Raw genomic sequence first — 20,266 nt, 5'->3', positions numbered from 1 at the left:
TCGTCCCAGCTTACCCTTCCCCCTCCCCGTGGCCTCAAGTCAACTCTCTACGTCTGCATCTTTATTCCTGTTCTGCCCCTAGGTTCTTCAGAACCAGAAAATAGCCCATTTTTATAAGTCAAGAATCTATGAAAAGAAAACGGCTCTAAAGCATCCCTATGAGCACAAGGATACAGCCTCCTTGCCCAACCCTTAACTCCATGTGGGAAATATACCTCTTTCTGAAAAGAATTCACTCCTGGCCCAGCCCAAAATCCTAGTCCAACTAATGAGCGAGTTCATCTTCTCTTCTAGTTCTTGCCAGTCTAAACTCTTAGCATCCCTGGAATCCTTAGTCAACAACAAATTTACTGGACAATTACTATGTGCCAAGCACTGTGTAAAACACCAAGAAGAATACAAAAATATAAGGTAATATACGTGTCCTCAAAGAATTAACAATCCAAATGAGTGAACCAAACACATAAAAGCAAAAACTAATGTATGAATTAATCAGTATGGTATCTAATCTCCAGATGCCCCCCTTCCCCTCAATAAACCACTCCTGCTGGTGTTCATGCCCTTGTGTAATCCCCTCCCCTTGAACCTGGCTCTGTGACCTGCTTTTTGACCTATACAATGAGGTGGAAGTGACACTGCGTAATTTCTGAAAATAGGTCATAAGAAGCTTTGTAGTCTCTACCTGGGTCTCTTGGAATGATCCTTCTTGGGATATTCACTCTTGAAACCCAGCCATCCATGCCATGAGAAGCCAAAGCCACCAGTAGAGAGACCACGTAAAGTCAGCACTGATGGACAGGCCCAGCTGAACTCCCAGCTGACAGACAACATCCACTGAGCCATCTTGGACATTCCAGTCCAGTCAAGCCCCCGGATGAATGCTGCCATCCCAGCACCCCAGGCACCCCAGGGCAGAAAAACCACCTAGTCAACCCATAGTATCATGACAGGTAACAGGAACTATATGTATGCACACTAATCCACAATAAACACATCTGTATTTCTGTATCTATCTGTATAGAGATATTGAAAACTGTGAGTTTATATTAATACCTATGATACCTCTGATTTCTTTTTTTAAATATTTATTTATTTATTTTGGCTGCACAGGGTCTTAGTTGCAACACACGGGATCTTCCTTGCAGCATGCGGGATCCTTAGTTGCGGCATGCAGGCTTTTTAGTCGCAGCAAGTGGGCTTCTTAGTTGAGGCATGCAGACTTTTAGCTGCGGCATAAGGAATTCTTAGTTGCAGCATGCGGGCTTCTTAGTTGCAGCATGCAGACTCTTAGTTGTGGCATGCATGCGGGATCTAGTTCCCTGACCAGGGATCAAGCCCAGGCCCACCGCACTGGGAGCTCAGATTCTTACCCACTGGACCAACAGGGAAGTCCCAATACCTCTGATTTCAATCCTACATCATAGGTTCATTTTAGCCTTCCCCTTTCCTTATTTGTAATTTCTTTCTCCAACAGTAAGAAACCCAGCTCTCATCATCTAAAATATATTTACTTACCTGTTCAATTCTAATATATACATAAAGTAGTTTCAAAAAAAAGGGGGGGGGAATTCCCTGGCTGTCCAGTGGTTAGGACTCTGCGCTTTCACTGACGAGGGCCCAGGTTTGATCCCTGCTCAGAGAAGTAAGATCCCACTAGCCACGCCATGCAGCCAAAAGTAATAAAAAATAAATAAATAAAATAAAATAAAGTAGTTTCATAACTGCTAACCCATATCTCTGGGAGAAACACACTTACTAACAAGATTATATTTCTATACAGTTCCGTCTTTAGCCTTACAGTGTCCAAAGTACTAAATTTTGTTTTCCAAAATTACTTAAATTAGTTCGTCTCATCCTCAACCCTTCAGTGTGGTTACATTATATACCTGTAATATGTTACTCTTTAGTTTCTGGGTTCCCCTCACGTACTGGTAAATTTTAATTGCTGGCTTATTTGGGGAGTATGTGAAAGAAAGGCAACACATGTTTCTCAAACAAAAGAACGTATTAATTAGTATGACTTTGAGAGAAGAAAAAAGTCACTACACTCTAGGGCAGGGGTCCACGAACTTCCCCTACAATGGGCCAGACAATAAACAATTATTATTTTAGGCTTTGCAGGCCATACAGTCTCTTATGACAACTACTCAATCATGCCATTTTGTGTGACAGCAGCCATACACAACATGTAAACAAATGGGTGTTGCTCTGTGGGAAATACATATTACTGTTCAGTTTGAAATAAATTCAAATTTTGGAAAAGTTAAAAATTAGCACAAAGAATCCTCAAAATATCCTCATACATTTTTTTTCCTAAAACATCTGAGAATAAACTGCAATCATCATATCTTTTGCCCTTAAGTACTCCAATGTGTATTTCATATATCCAAAGACACTCCCCTATATAAATATACTACAACTATCAAATTAAGAAATTATCATTGATCCAAATTATTATCTAAATTAGAGTAATTATTTAAATTTCACCAACTGTTCCACTAAGGTCTTTGATAATATAAAGTTGACAACAGAGAGAGGGGGAAGATGGTGGAAGAGTAAGACTTGGAGATCACCTTCCTCCCCACAGACATCAGAAATACACCTACATGTGGAACAACTCCTACAGAACACCTACTGAACACTGGCAGAAGACCTTAGACCTCCCAAAAGGCAAGAAACTCCCCACGTACCTGGGTAGGGCAAAAGAAAAAAGAAAAAAAATAGGGACGGTACCTACACCAGTGGGAGGGAGCCATGAAGGAGGAAAGGTTTCCACACACTAGGAAGCCTCTTCGCGGGCGGAGACTCCGGGTGGCAGAGAAGAGCGCAGAGACAGGGGTGCAGAGGGCAAAGCGGAGAGATTCCGCACAAAGAATCGCTGCCGACCAGCACTCACCAGCCTGAGAGGCTTGTCTGCTCACCCGCCGGGACGGGCAGGGGCTGGGAGCTGTGGCTCGGGCTTACCTCGCATCGCAGGGAGAGGACTGGCGGCGTGAACACAGCCTGAAGGGGTTAGTGCACCACGGCTAGCCGGGAGGGAGTCCGGGGAAAAGTCTGGACCTGCCGAAGAGGCAAGAGACTTTTTCTTCCCTCTTTGTTTCCTGGTGCGTGAGAAGAGATTAAGAGCACTGCTTAAAGGAGCTCCAGAGACGGGCACGAGCCGCGGCTAACAGCGCGGACCCCAGAGACGGGCATGAGATGCTAAGGCTGCTGCTGCTTAACCAAGAAGCCTGTGTGCAAACACAGGTCAGTATCCACACCTCCCCTCCAGGGAGCCTGTGCAGTCCGCCACTGCCAGGGTCCCGGGATCCAGGGACAACTTCCCAGGGAGAACGCACGGCGCGCCTCAGGCTGGTGCAACATCCTGAAGGCCTCTGCCGCCGCAGGCTCGCCCCGCACTCTATGCCCCTCCCTCGCCCTGGCCTGAGTGAGCCAGAGCACCTCAATCAGCTGCTCCTTTAACCCCGTCCTGTCTGAGTGAAGAACAGACGCCCTCTGGAGACCTACATGCAGAGGCGGGGCCAAATCCAAAGCTGAACCCCAGGAGCTGTGCGAACAAAGAAGGGAAAAGGAAATTTCTCCCAGCAGCCTCAGAGGCAGAGGATTAAAGCTCCACAATCAACTTGATGTACCCTGCATCTGTGGAATACCTGAATAGACGAGGATCGTACCAAATTGAGAAGGTGGACTTTGCGAGCAAGATTTATTATTTTTTCCCCTTTTCCTCCTTTTGTGAGTGTGTATGTATATGCATCTGTGTGAGATTCTGTCTGTATAGCTTTGCTGTCACCATTTGTCCTAGGATTCTATCCGTCGGTTTTTGTTTTTTTTTTTACTTTTTTAAAATATTTTTTCTTACTATTTTTTAATAACTTTATTTTATTTTATTTTATCCTCTTTCTTTCTTTCTTTGTACTTTTTCTCCCTTTTATTCTGAGCCATGTGGATGAAAGGCTCCTGGTGCTGCAGTCAGGAGTCAGTGCTGTGCCTCTGAGGTAGGAGAGCCAACTTCAGGACACTGGTCCATAGAGACCCCCCAGCTCCACATAATACCAAACGGCGGAAATCTCCCAGAGATCTCCATCTCAACACCAGCACCCAGCTTCACTCAAAAACCAGCAAGCTACAGTGCTGGACACCCTATGGCAAACAACTAGCAAGACAGGAACACAACCCCACCCATTAGCAGAGAGGCTGCCTAAAATCATAATAAGGCCACAGACACCCCAAAACACACCACCACACGTGGACCTGCCCACCAGAAAGACAAGATCAAGCCTCATCCACCAGAACCCAGGAACTAATCCCCTCCACCAGGAAGCCTACGCAACCCACTGAACCAACCTTAGCCACTGGGGACAGACACCAAAAACGAGAACTACAAACCTGCAGCCTGCAAAAAGGAGACACCAAACACAGTAAGATAAGCAAAATGAGAAGACAGAAAAACACACAGCAGATGAAGGAGCAAGATAAAAACCCACCACACCTAACAAATGAAGAGGAAATAGGCAGTCTACCTGAAAAAGAATTCAGAGTAATGATAGTAAAGATGATCCAAAATCTTCAAAATACAATAGAGAAAATGCAAGAAACATTTAACAAGGACCTAGAAGAACTAAAGAGGAAACAAGTAACTATGAACAACACAATAAATGAAATTAAAAATACTCTACAAGGGATCAATAGCAGAATAACTGAGGCAGAAGAACGGATAAGTGACCTGGAAGACAAAATAGTGGAAATAACTACTGCAGAGCAGAATAAAGAAAAAAGAATGAAAAGAACTGAGGACAGTCTCAGAGACCTCTGGGACAACATTAAACACACCAACATTCGAATTATAGGGGTCCCAGAAGAAGAAGAGAAAAAGAAACGGACTGAGGAAATATTTGAAGAGATTATACTTGAAAACTTCCCAAATATGGGAAAGGAAATAGTTAATCAACTCCAGGAAGCAGAGAGAGTCCCATACAGGATAAATCCAAGGAGAAACATGCCAAGAAACAGATTAATCAAACTGTCAAAAATTAAATACAAAGAAAACATATTAAAAGCAGCAAGGGAAAAACAACAAATAACACACAAGGGAATCCCCATAAGGTTAACAGCTGATCTTTCAGCAGAAACTCTGAAAGCCAGGAGAGACTGGCAAGACATATTTAAAGTGATGAAGGAGAAAAACCTACAAGCAAGATTACTCTACCCAGCAAGGATCTCATTCAGATTTGATGGAGAAATTAAAAGCTTTACAGACAAGCAAAAGCTGAGAGAGTTCAGCACCACCAAAGCAGCTTTACAGCAAATGCTAAAGGAACTTCTCTAGGCAAGAAACACAAGAGGAGGAAAAGAGATACAATAACAAACGCAAAACAATTAAGAAAATGGGAATAGGAACATACATATCGATAATTACCTTAAATGTAAATGGATTAAATGCTCCCACCAAAAGACACAGACTGGCTGAATGGATACAAAAACAAGACCCGTATATATGCTGTCTACAAGAGACCCACTTCAGACCTAGGGACACATACAGACTGAAAGTGAGGGGATGGAAAAAGATTCCATGCAAATGGAAACCAAAAGAAAGCTGGAGTAGCAATTCTCATATCAGACAAAATAGACTTCAAAATAAAGACTATTACAAGAGACAAAGAAGGACACTACATAATTATCAAGGGATTGATCCAAGAAGAAGATATAACAATTGTAAAGATTTATGCACCCAACATAGGAGCACCTCAATACATAAGGCAAATACTAACAGCCATAAAAGGGGAAATCGACAGTAACACAATCATAGAATGGGACTTTAACACCCCACTTTCACCAATAGACAGATCATCCAAAATGAAAATAAATAAGGAAACATAAGCTTTAAATGATACATTAAACAAGATGGACTTCACTGATATTTATAGGACATTCCATCCAAAAACAACAGAATATACATTTTTCTCAAGTGCTCATGGAACATTCTCCAGGATAGATCATATCTTGGGTCACAAATCAAGCCTTGGTAAATTCAAGAAAATTGAAATTGTATCAAGTATCTTTTCCAACCACAATGCTATGAGACTAGATATCAATTACAGGAAAACATCTGTAAAAAATACAAACACATGGAGGCTAAACAATGCACTACTTAATAACGAAGTGATCACTGAAGAAAACAAAGAGGAAATCAAAAAATACCTAGAAACAAGTGACAGTGGAGATACAACAACCCAAAACCTATGGGATGCAGCAAAAGAAGTTCTAAGATGGAAGTCTATAGCAATACAATCCTACCTTAAGAAACAGGAAACACCCCAAACAAACAACCTAACCTTGTACCTAAAGCAATTAGAGAAAGGAGAACAAAAAAACCCAAAGTTAGCAGAAGGAAAGAAATCATAAAGATCAGATCAGAAATAAATGAAAAAGAAATGAAGGAAACGATAGCAAAGATCAATAAAACTAAAAGCTGGTTCTTCGAGAAGATAAACAAACTTGATAAACCATTAGCCAGACTATCAAGTAAAAAAGCAAGAAGACTCAAATCAACAGAATTAGAAATGAAAAAGAAGCAGTAACAACTGACACTGCAGAAATACAAAAGATCATGAGAGATTACTACAAGCAACTCTATGCCAATAAAATGGACAACCTGGAAGAAATGGACAAATTCTCAGAAATGCACAACCTGCCAAGACTGAATCAGGAGGAAATAGAAAATATGAACAGACCAATCACAAGCACTGAAATTGAAAGGGTGATTAAAAATCTTCCAACAAACAAAAGCCCAGGACCAGATGGCTTCACAGGTGAATTCTATCAAACGTTTAGAGAAGAGCTAACACCTATCCTTCTCGAACTCTTCCAAAATATAGCAGAGGGGGGAACACTCCCAAACTCATTCTACGAGGCCACCACCACCCTGATACCAAAACCAGACAAGGATGTCACAAAGAAAAAACTACAGGCCAATATCACTGACGAATATAGATGCAAAAAACCTCAACAAAATATTAGCAAACAGAATCCAACAGCACATTAAAAGGATCATACACCATGATCAAGTGGGGTTTATTCCAGGAATGCAAGGATTCTTCAATATATGCATATCAATCAACGTGATACACCATATTAACAAATTGAAGAAGAAAAACCATATGCTCATCTCAATAGATGCAGAGAAAGCTTTCGACAAAATTCAACACGCATTTATGATAAAAACCCTGCAGAAAGTAGGCATAGAGGGAACTTTCCTCAACATAATAAAGGCCATATATGACAAACCCACAGCCAACATCGTCCTCAATGGTGAAAAACTGAAAGCACTTCCACTAAGATCAGGAACAAGACAAGGTTGCCCACTCTCACCACTCCTATTCAACATAGTTTTGGAAGTTTTAGCCACATCAATCAGAGAAGAAAAGGAAATAAAAGGAATCCAAATCGGAAAAGAAGAAGTAAAGCTGTCAGTATTTGCAGATGACATGATACTATACATAGAGAATCCTAAAGATGCTACCAGAAAACTACTGGAGCTAATCAATGTATTTGGTAAAGTAGCAGGATACAAAATTAATGCACAGAAATCTCTGGCATTGTTATACACTAATGATGAAAAATCTCAAAGTGAAATTAAGAAAACACTACCATTTACCATTGCAACAAAAAGAATAAAATATCTAGGAATAAACCTACCTAAGGAGACAAAAGAGCTGTATGCAGAAAATTATAAGACACTGATGAAAGAAATTAAAGACGATACAAATAGATGGAGAGATATACCATGTTCTTGGATTGGAAGAATCAACATTGTGAAAATGACTCTATTACCCAAAGCAATCTACAGATTCCATGCAATCCCTATCAAACTACCACTGGCATTTTTCACAGAAATAGAACAAAAAATCTCACAATTTGTATGGAAACACAAAAGACCCCGAATAGCCAAAGCAATCTTCAGAACGAAAAATGGAGCTGGAGGAATCAGGCTCCCAGACTTCAGCCTATACTACAAAGTTACAATAATCAAGACAGTATGGTACTGGCACAAAAACAGAAATATAGATCAATGGAACAGGATACAAAGCCCAGAGATAAACCCACACACATATGGTCACCTTGTCTTTGATAAAGGAGGCTGGAACGTACAGTGGAGAAAGGACAGACTCTTTAATAAGTGGTGCTGGGAAAACTAGACAGATACATGTAAAAGTATTAGATTAGATCACTCCCTAACACCATACACAAAAATAAGCTCAAAAATGGATTAAAGACTTAAATGTAAGGCCAGAAACTATCAAACTCTTAGAGGAAAACACAGCCAGAACACTCTATGACATAAATCACAGCAAGATCCTTTTTGACCCACCTCCTAGAGAAATGGAAATAAAAACAAAAATAAACAAATGGGACCTAATGAAACTTCAAAGCTTTTGCACAGCAAAGGAAACCATAAACAAGACCAAAAGACAACCCTCAGAATGGAAAATATTTGCAAATGAAGCAACTGACAAAGGATTAATCTCCAAAATTTATAAGCAGCTCATGCAGCTCAATAACAAAAAAACAAACAACCCAATCCAAAAATGGGCACAGACCTAAATAGACATTTCTCCGAAGAAGATATACAGATTGCCAACAAACACATGAAAGAATGCTCCATGTCATTAATCATTAGAGAAATGCAAATCAAAACTACAATGAGATATCATCTCACATGGGTCAGAATGGCCATCATCAAAAAATCTAGAAACAATAAATGGTAGAGAGGGTGTGGAGGAAAGGGAACACTCTTGCACTGCTGGTGGGAATGTGAATTGGTACAGCCACTATGGAGAACAGTATGGAGGTTCCCTAAAAAACTACAAATAGAACTACCATATGACCCAGCAATCCCACTACTGGGCATATACCCTGAGAAAACCATAATTCAAAAAGAGTCAGGTACCAAAATGTTCATTGCAGCTCTATTTACAATAGCCAGGACATGGAAGCAATCTAAGTGTCCATCGACATATGAAATGGAAAAAGAATATGTGGCACATATATACAATGGAATATTACTCAGCCATAAAAAGAAATGAAATTGAGTTATTTGTAGTGAGGTGGATGCACCTAGAGTCTGTCATACAGAGTGAAGTAAGTCAGAAAGAGAAGGACAAATACCGTATGCTAACACATATACATGGAATCTAAGAAGAAAAAATTGTCATGAAGAACCTAGGGGTAAGACAGGAATAAAGACACAGACCTACTAGAGAATGGACTTGAGGATATGGGGAGGGCAAAGGGTAAGTTGTGACAAAGTGAGAGAGTGGCATGGACATATACACTACCAAACGTAAAATAGATAGCTAGTGGGAAGCAGCCACATAGCACAGGGAGATCAGCTCAGTGCTCTGTAACCTCCTAGAGGGGTGGGATAGGCAGGGTGGGAGGGAGGGAGACGCAAGAGGGAAGAGATATGGGAACATATGTATATGTATAACTGATTCACTTTGTTATAAAGCAGAAACTAACACACCATTTTAAAGCAATTATACTCCAATAAAGATGTAAAAAATAAATAAATAAAGGTGACAACAGATATAAGCTCAATTATTCCAGAAGCTCTACAAACTCCAAGCATGATAAATATAAATACAAAGAAAACCATGCCTCAACCAACCACAGAAAAACTGATGATAGCCTGAAACATAGAGAAAAACTTAAAAGCATACAGAGGAGGGAAAAACAGCTCACCTTTAAAGAAGCAATGATACAGTAAGACTGACAGCTTTGAATTGCCCAGGAAGTGATAAAAGTAATAATTTATAATAAATACATGAATAACTTATTACTACCTATTCAGTAGAATAGTAGGGTCAAAACCTTGACTCAAGAGAGTTCAAGAGAATGTTGAGTGAGAAAATGGAGACAGCAAGTATAAATAACTTTTTTTGAGTTCTGTAATACAGGCGAAAAGAGAAAGAAGAAAGCAAAAATGAACAGAGAAGGTTTTTAAGATGGATGATAGTATGTTTTTATGCTGATGGGAATGATCCATAGGAAGTGAAATTGCATATGTAGGGAAATGGAATAACCAAAGAAGCTAAAGCTGCGAGTGACAGGAACTGAGTTTCAGTGTACAGGAATGAACCAACCAGCTCAAACTATTAGGCAAACAAAGACTGCTCTCTTCCACTCCAATACTCTGTGCTATGAAGTTAACCCAAATTTCCCTCTCCAAAACTTGACTTTTTATATTTTTAAAATAAATACCTGCCTCCACATTCCTTCATTCCTCTGACCTTACCCTGGATATCCACATGGCATCTACTCACCTGACTCATAAGCTTTCGCTGAGACTCATTAGTCTGTGACCAATGTTCCAGCTCCATTCTGTGCAAAATACTTGAATGATCTCTTTTCTATTCCCATACTTTCCAATCAGTGTAACATCATAAAATCTCCTTTTGCTTAAAGACATCTCCCAATGATTATATAACTTAGACTGGCATCTATCATTTAGGTTACCTAAGCATTGTTTTAACCAAAATGTATCACTATTCCTTTCAGGCCAGATGAATACATTTAAATAGGTGGTCTACTTTTCATCTCTTTTTCAGATAATTCTCTTATGCAATCACAGAAAATTATATAGATATACATATATATATATATATCAGATCATAAAATCCACTATACTTTACTTTATAACTCAAGAGTCTTCATAAAGTAATGAGTTTCTCGGAACTAAAATGACCACAAGATAGCAACACTGTAGTACTGCTAGACCAGAAAATTGGAAACCTAATATTGTCTTCTTCTATAAACATTTCAGTTCTACCACAAATTTTGTAGTTAGTTCTTTTATACTTAGTACACACACACATATTCAAAGAAAAAGCCACCAGCTTAACACTGTCTTCATTCTTAATTCCAATACTTCATAAGGAAAAACATTATAACACTCATCTTACAACACATGACTGAAAACCATTTTTCAGTTTAAAGCACAAGTGCCTTCTGCAGTATATGCTGAATGGACTCTTTTCAGTAAAAACTCATTTATTATAATCAATTTTAATAATCCTATTCTTATAAAATGTCAGTAGTAACTTAATGCAATTTTAAACATTTTAATTAAAGCATCAGGGTTTGAAATGCAATAAATGAGTCTGAGATACTTCAAAACATTATAGATGTCTATTTCAAACAGTATTTTCACACAGGTTCTTTTCTTCCAAGAGACTTAAACAAAATATATGTATTTTCATCCAAAGTCACAGTGTGCCACCTAGTGCCATAGGGAGATTTTACAGAGGCTTGTTCAAAAACTAAATGTTTCACCCAATCCAAAAATGGGCAGAGGACCTAAACAGACATTGCTCCAAAGAAGATATACAGATTGCCAACAAACACATGAAAGAATGCTCCACATCATTAATCATTAGAGAAATGCAAATCAAAACTACAATGAGATATCTCACACCAGTCAGAATGGCCATCATCAAAAAATCTACAAACGATAAATGCTAGAGAGGGTGTGGAGAAAAGGGAACCCTCTTGCACTGTTGGTGAGAATGTAAACTGATACAGCCACTATGAAGAACAGTATGGAGGTTCCTTAAAAAACTACAAATAGAACTACCATACGACCCAGCAATCCCACTACTGGGCATATACTCTGAGAAAACCTAAATTCAAAAAGAGTCATGGACCAAAATGTTCATTGCAGCTCTATTTACAATAGCCAGGACATGGAAGCAACCTAAGTGTCCATCATCGGATGAATGGATAAAGAAGATGTGGCACATATATACAATGGAATATTACTCAGCCATAAAAAGGGACGAAACTGAGTTATTCATAGTGAGGTGGATGGACCTAGAGACTGTCGTACAGAGTGAAGTAAGTCAGAAAGAGAAAAACATATACCGTATGCTAACACATATATATGGAATCTAAAAAAAAAAAAAAAAGGAACAAAAAATGGTCAAAAGAACCTAGGGGCAAGATGGGAAAAAAGATGCAGACCTACTAGAGAATGGACTTGAGGATATGGGGAGGGGGAAGGGTAAGCTGGGACAAAGTGAGAGAGTGGCACGGACATATATACACTGCCAAACGTAAAATAGATAGCTAGTGGGAAGCAGCCACATAGCACAGAGAGATCAGCTCAGTGCTTTGTGACTACCTAGAGGGGTGGGATAGGAAGGGTGGGAGGGAGGGGGATGCAAGAGGGAAGAGATATGGTGACATATGTATATGTATAACTGATTCACTTTGTTATAAAACAGAAACTGACACACCATTGTAAAGCAATTATACTCTAATGAAGATGTTAAAAAAAAAAACTAAATGTTTCAATAAAAAGCATACACATCAGCCTTAAAGTTTTTATGTTTGACTCTTCAGTATATAATCTAAGAAAGTGCTCAGAATGTTTACCAAGAAACATATATACCTCTTAGCAAGGCTCATCAAACAAAAGAAAAAAGAAGGCAAAAATAACCAATATCAAGAATAAAAAAGGAACATCACTACAGATTCTAGAATCTCCAGAAGTCAAAAACATAAAAGGATGTTATAAATAGTATCAATAAATTTGAAAATGTTGATGAAATGCACAAAATCCTTGAAAAACACAACCAAACTTGGCATAAAAGGAAACGGGAAAATCTGAGTATTTATTAAAGAAATTTTTAAATTTTAAATACTAAAGAAATATTTACTGAAGAAGTTCCACAAAAGATAATCCAGGCTCAGATAGGTTTCACTGGTGAATTCTCTTAATCACTGAAGGAAAAATTGCACTAAATTCTTCCAGAGAATAAAAAAGAAGGACCAAATCTCAACTCATAGAGTCCCACGTGACGCATTTAGGATATGAGAACCTAAGAGGACAAGAGAAGTAAATTACCCATTCAAATTCTTTCAAAAGTAACAATGTGAAAATTACATATACATACATACACACTCACACTTGCAAACTGAATCCAGGTAAAACATCACAATCAAGTTGATTTTATTTCAGGAAGCAAGGCTGATTTAACATTTTAAAATCAATGAATGTAATTTGCCATATTAACAAAATAAAGGAGAAAAGTTTGATGCTCACTTCAGCAGATGAAAAAAGCATGTGATAAAACTGGACAATCATCCATGATAAAAATTCTTCACAAACTATAGCAAACAGCGTATTTAATGATAAAATCTTGAAAGAGACAAGGATGCCTACCATCACCACTTCCATGAATCACTGTACTGAAGTTCCTAGCCCATGTAATAAGGTGAGAAAAAGAATGAGAGGGAAAATATAAGGTGAACCTGGAACAGCTTGTTACACTAGAAAGTATAGAAGGACTCAAAGAATAATAGGAGCATATGAAAAGACACAAGAGCCAGTTTGAAGGAGTTTCCACCAGCTAAATCAGGGACAATCTGAGCATCAAAATAAATGGTAGTAATAGATTATAACAGTAAATAAATAAAAAATCCAGAAAGCCTGAAAGACAGACAGGCACACAGATAATTGGGAAGAAAGCAAATATTTATTATCTAATTTAATTAATATTTATTATCATCAGTGGATGCTAAAACTAATGGGTAGACAGTTTGATGAGTTGCAGGGTATTTACATAGCATCAAAGTATCTCTTGACAAATTAATTTCTAAAGAGAAAGCAAACTTTAAATAGAAGAACCTGACAATACCCTATATTAACCAAGTGATCAGAGTCAACATGACCAATAGCAGGACAAACTGACATCATATGCTTCATGATGTGATATACTGACAAGGATACATCATCATTCATGTGATATTCTGCCAAAAATACAAAATCTGACTCTAATAATAAGGAAACATGACCCGAATCGAGTGATGTTCTTCAAAATAACTGTCCTGTACTCTTCGAAAATGGCAAAGTCAAAAAGAAGAGGCAAAGAAAGTCTGAGGAATTATTCCAGGTTAAAGGAGACCAAAGAGACATGATAACTAAATGGATCAAGAAAAAAAATAGCTATAAGAGATATTATTGACATAATGACAAACTTTGACTACATTGTGGCTTATATAATAGTATTATATGAATGTTAAACCTCTAGATTTTGATAATTGAATTGTGGTCATGTAAGAGAATGTCCTTGTTCTTAGGAAACATACACTGAATATCTAGGGATAAAGGAGTATGCTAGCTTCAAATTGAGGCAGGAGATAGGTGGGCCCCAGGCTGAGCAGCTGGAATCTGTCCCCTGTGGACAGATACTCCAAGAGAAAGATAATGGCAGGAGCAAGGAAGAGGTGAGTCTTGCTTGGATAAAAGATAAAGAGACCACATATTTCTCATTTTTGAGGACTAGGAGACCTCTCCAACTACACGTGTGCAGAAAGGCTCCTCTGGGGTCAAAAGGGGAGGGGGCGCCACCCCATAACAGGTGGTGACAACCTCTCCAGAGGCCTCTACACTGGAATCCATCTTGGCAAAAAGATGCACACACATTTCAGGGTGGGCCCTAGGACAGGTCCCCTGTGGGAAAGAAATGAGATAATTGGCCAAAGGTAAACAAAGACCAGGAAGAAGTGCCCTATGTAAGTGATTTGAATCACCTCTCTGGTGCACTCCTCCTCAATAGGAAGGACACCCACACCCTTTCTCTTCAGGTGTGTATCTCTGTCTTGCTTCTGTCTTAAATAAACTGTTTCTCTGTGCTCTCCCACTTGTGCTGTGTCTCTAGTAATAAACTTTGTTCCTGTTTTTACAGTTTTTGCCTCCTTGAGAAATTTATTTTTCAGTGAGGGGCAAGAGCCAGGGCAACTTTGCTTCTAGCCTCTAGTCCCTGGTGGTCAAGTGGTTAGGATTCCTGGTTTTCACCCAGGCTACCCAGGTTCACTTTCTGAGCAGGGAACTAGGATCTCTCTTCAGGACCACTCAGTGCTGTCTCCTCGAGATCAAAATATTTTCAAATGGTTCATGGAAGAGTAATATATTTATGCACATAACATGTATATACTATATGCATGTTTGTGCAAATATATGTGTGTGCAAATACATGTACATGTCTATAGGTACATATGTATATGTGTTTGTATGTTTACATGATCATTTTTTTTCTGGCTGTGCTGCATAGCATATGGGATCCTACTTCCCCAACCAGGGATCGAACCTAGGGCCCCTGCAGTGGAAGTGCAGAGTCCTAACCACTGGACCACCAGGGAACTCCCTATGTGTAATTTTAGATACACATATTGTGTATATATACATTTATACACATCTGTATGTTTTATATACACACATACATATAGAAAAAGAGAAAGAGAATATGAGAAAAGAGACAAAATTAGCAATTGGTAAAGTTAGTTAAAGAATATATGAGAATTCCTTGTACTCCTCTTGCAACCTTTCTTAAATTTGAAATTATAGCAAAATAAAAGGTGCTAAAAATAATGATAATAAAGGATGATATTTTCATGAACTTCAGGTAAAGAAAAAAGTCTTAATCGGGACACAAAAAGCACTAATCATAAAGGAAAAAACTAATAAACTGAACTTCACTGAAATTAAGAACAGCTTCTACTAAAAAGACATCATTAAAAGAATGAAAAAGCAAGCCACAAAGAAGATATATGCATAAAAGAAACAAAGGTCTTGTACCCAGGATAGATAGAGAACTCCTTAAATCAATTAGAAAAGGAAAGACAACCCAACAGGAAAATAGGCACTTCACAAAAGATACATAAATAACCAATTACCATACAAAAAGGTACTCAAAAGCAGGCACCGGAAATACTAAATTTTTTTTTTTTAAATAAATGACTATACTGTATGGTGGTGAGGGGTTGGGGCAACTGCTTACACTGCTGACAGGAAGCTAAACTGGTACAACCACTTTGGAAATCTGGCATTATCTACCAAAGCACAAACCAGCCTCTGTTTATCTCTCTAGCCTCATCTTCCATTACTCTTTTCTTTTCTTTTCTTTTCGATAAATTGAGTCTCAGAAATTTTATTTTATTTATTTATTTTTTTAATTTTATTTTTGGCTGCATTGGGTCTTTGTTGCTGCGCATGGGCTTTCTCTAGTTGTGGCAAGTGGGGGCTGCTCTTTGTTGAGGTGCACAGGCTTCTCATTGACTTGTTGCACAGCATGGACTCTAGGTGTGTGGGCTTCAGTAGTTGCAGCACACGGTGCTCAGCAGTTGTGGCACACGGGCCCTAGGGCAAATGGACTTCAGTAGTTGTGGAGCACGGGTTCAGCAGCTGTGGCTCACAGGCTCTAGAGCGCAGGCTCAGTAGTTGTGGTGGATTCTTAACCACTGTGGCGGCAGGGAAGTCCCTCCATTACTCTTCTTGTCTGTCATGCTCCAACCCCACTGACTTCTATTCAGTTCCCTACAGCCACCAAGCTCCCTCCTAATTCAAGGCATTTATATAGAATTCTCTCTGCTATTTAGAATGTTCTGCCATTCTACAATGTACATTTATTGGCTTCCTCCCCAGCATTCACTCCCTACATCTTTCCTAATAGTTCAATTTTGTTGGGGTCTCATGTGGTTCTAGAGAAGTAGACTTCATCCCTAACTCCAGGCAACCCATGACCTTGCCTAAGCCAATCAGCATATTCCACTCCTCCAGGCATAACAAGTGATTCTGGTGTAAGCATGTAACGTAAGGTGATCAATACACAGTGGACTTCAGATCTTCTCCTGAAATATTGGAGAAAAGACTCATTTTCCTACTGGCCATACATGAGGGAATACAAAGTTCTGAAAACTGTCACTAACCAACTGGAGACCTTAAAGGGAGCAAACCTTAAGATTATGGCAACAAAACAGAAGGCAGAACCAAGGGAAGAAAAGCAATCAAATCCTTGGTGAAACTGTTGAGCCAACAGATCAAGTCTTATCTCTACTTGCTACTGAAAGCATCCTAACTAAGACAGTGTTCCTCTTAGCCCAGCCAAGGCCTAATGATCTTTCAAGCCCCAACTTAATGGTACTTTCTCAGAATGAGGTATCTTCAACTCCCAGACTTGGCCAGGACCCCTTTTATATACTCGAATCAACTTGTACACCTTTGTAGCACATCTCACAATTAAATTTTAAATTATATAATTATGTGTTTACCATCTATGCTCCCCATTAGACTGTAAGCTTCTGGAGGACTGGATTTTGTTCATCACTCTAGCTAGTGTGTGCTAGCACAGTGCCCAGCACATAAATACATCATGAATGATGAATAATTGGAATGATAAAGAAATCGTCATAGATAGCTAGTGGGAAGCAGCCGCATAGCATAGGGAGATCAGCTCGGTGCTTTGTGACCACCTAGAGGAGTGGGATAGAGAGGGTGGGAGGGAGGGAGACACAAGAGGGAAGAAATATGGGGACATGTGTATGTATAACTGATTCACTTTGTTATAAAGCAGAAACTAACACACCACTGTAAAGCAATTATACTCCAATAAAGATGTTTTAAAAAAAAGAAATCATCAATAAATAATTGACAAAATAAATATATCATGAATAAATGAACAACATCATTGGGAAATAAGGTGCTCAACATAAATCCACAAGTAAAGTTCTGCCCTGCTAAGCACAAATTCTTTTCGATTTTACCATTTCGGATGAAAATCTCTGAATCACAGTTCCCTGACTTCTGAAACAGAGACTACTGAAGCAACTTCCTCTTTTCTTGAAACTTTCAGGCTATCACTATAAACACCAACTTTTGTATGATATTGTAATATATAGCCTTCAGGAGCTATAGAAGGGCAGTGGATGACTGTCTTAAAATAAATGCACCCAGGCCAAAGTGTTTTTAGACTTTTTGGGCTCTTTACTTCCTACTGATTTTGCAGAAAACAAAAACTTAATTCTTAATTATTTTGTCTTCTTCCCTATCAGGCTATCAGCTGTCAATTCCTATCTGTTAGAATTCTGGGAAATGTACTACTATGTTTCTGAATAAGAAACTCAAGAATTCTACAAGTACAGTGAATATATTTTCTGTATGTGAATTATCTGTTATGGATGATCACAGGCATATTTCATTTACTTTCAGGGTTTTGGCCACATTCTTCAGAGTCACAATAAGCAGTGCTTTACTATACCTTTCCCATTAAGCAGTTTAAAAACAACACAGATCAAAAGGAAATACTATGCAGCTGTAATAAGGAATGAAGATCTCTAATGATCTAGGATATATTGTTAAGTGAGGGAAAAAAGTATTAGAATACGGTATCTTTGAATTTGAGAAAGAGAATGATAAATATATATAAATTATATACATACTTATATATTTTTCTTCTTTTTGAAAATATAAGCAATAAAGGATAAACCAAAAACTAGTCAAAATGATTACCCACGAGACCCATTAGGATAGCTACTACCAAAAAAAATAATAATAATAACAAGGATGTGAAGAAACTGGAACCCTTGCTCACTACTGATCGGAATGTAAAATGGTATAACTGCTGTGGAAAACAGTATGGAGGTTCCTCAAAAAATCTGATATGATCCAGGAATTCTACTTTGGGTATATAGCAAAAAGAATTAAAACTAGGGTCTCAAAGAAATATTTATACATCCATGTTCACAGCAGCATTTTCACAATAGTTAAAATGTGGGAGCAACCCTGTCCGTAGACAAATGAATGGATAAGCAGAATGTAGTATATACATACAATGGAATATTACTCAGTCTTAAAAAGTAAATTCTGACATATGCTACTACCTTAGGATAGTATGCTAAGTGAAATAAACTAGTCACAAAAAGACAAATACTGTATGATTCCACTTATATGAGGTACCTAGAGTAGCCATAATCATAGAGAGAGAAAGTAAAATGGTGGCTGCTAGGGGCTGGGGGAGGAAAGAAATAGGGAGTTATTGTTTAATAGGTATAGAGTTTCAGTTTTGCAAGATGAAAAGAGTTCTGAAGATGGACAGTGGTGATGGTTGCACAACTATATGAATGTACTTAATACCACTGAACTGAACACTTAAAAATGGTCGAGGGGCTTCCCTGGTGGCACAGTGGTTAAGGATCTGCCTGCCAATGCAGGGGACACGGGTTCAAGCCCTGGGCCAGGAAGATCCTACATGCCGCAGAGCAACTAAGCCCATGCACCACAACTACTGAGCCTGTGCTCTAGAGCCTGCCAGCCACAACTACTGAAGCCCACAAGCCACAACTACTGAAGCCCATGTGCCTAGAGCCCGTGCTCCACAACAAGAGATGCCTACGCACCACAACGCAGAGTAGCCCCCGCTCGCCGCAACTAGAGAAAGCCCACGAGCAGCAACGAAGACCCAATGCAGCCAAAACAAATAAATAAATTTTTAAAAATGGGTGAGATGGTAAATTTTCTGCATTTTACCACAATTTAAAACATAGAAAAGAAAAGAAAAGATTGCCCACGAAGGGAAGAAGAGGAAGAAGAAAAGTCATACTTCTCTAAATGAATACTGTTTAATAAGAATTGTGAACCAGGTAAACATTGCATATAATATTAAAACAAAGTAAAATCAAAAAGAAAAAGAAATATCAAAAATCAAAAAGAGGTTGAAAACAGTGGAATAATTTTTTCAGCATACTGAGAGAAAAATTAGTCAATCTAGACTTCTATACTCAGCAGACCATCTTTCAAAATTAGGGCAGGAAAAAAAAGATACCTTAGACAAACAAAAACAGAGCTTATTATAAGCTCAAATTCCTCACTATAAGAATTTCTCAGAATATTAAAGGCAGCAAGAAAACAATCCCAAATGACAGATTTAAAAAATTTTAAACTCAGAGCTTTTTTTATGTCTTTAAGATATAAAAGAAACTGGAGTGTAGAATGGGGCAGGATGAGATAGGAAAGGAGAATATAGGTAGAAACAGCCCCGCCTTTATACCCAAAAGAGGAGGCTCCTGCCCTGAGCCCTACACTTTAGGAGATTACACCTAACAAAATACCAAAACATCAAAAATATCAAAACCCAAAGATAATAAGTAACTAATTGAGGGTACAGGAATTAAGAGAGAGAGATTCACAAACTGAACTGAGACCTCCCCATCCTAAGAGAAGACAATGAAGAGAAGGAAGGAGGCAAAGCACAGCCTCTGTGCTGAGAAACCAAGGTAAAAACATCTAATTTTACTTAAGAATGGCCACCCCCAATCTCCCAAGGAGGTGTCTAGGCAGCCTGGATTCCCCCAGAAACTGCTTTCCCTCCTCCTCCTGGGTTTGAGTGGGATAGTTTAAGAAGATACTTAGAACTGCCTTAAATCTTGAGTT

At 38.7% G+C, this 20,266-nt stretch overlaps 1 protein-coding gene and 1 non-coding gene across 2 annotated transcripts in view; both read right to left on the bottom strand.

Moving 5' to 3' along the window:
* The window catches only part of SCAPER (S-phase cyclin A associated protein in the ER), a 467,237-nt gene that overhangs the window by 446,405 nt on the left and 566 nt on the right, over positions 1-20,266 (bottom strand). The window lies entirely within an intron of this gene.
* On the bottom strand, positions 15,129-15,201 carry TRNAG-UCC (transfer RNA glycine (anticodon UCC)). Its single transcript has one exon. It is a non-coding gene; the product is annotated as a tRNA-Gly (tRNA).

The sequence above is a fragment of the Phocoena phocoena genome, chromosome 2 (genome assembly GCF_963924675.1).
Source record: "Phocoena phocoena chromosome 2, mPhoPho1.1, whole genome shotgun sequence".
NCBI lineage: Eukaryota > Metazoa > Chordata > Mammalia > Artiodactyla > Phocoenidae > Phocoena > Phocoena phocoena.
The sequence above is the reverse complement of the archived record's forward strand: the minus strand, read 5'-3'. Positions and strand labels throughout refer to the sequence as shown.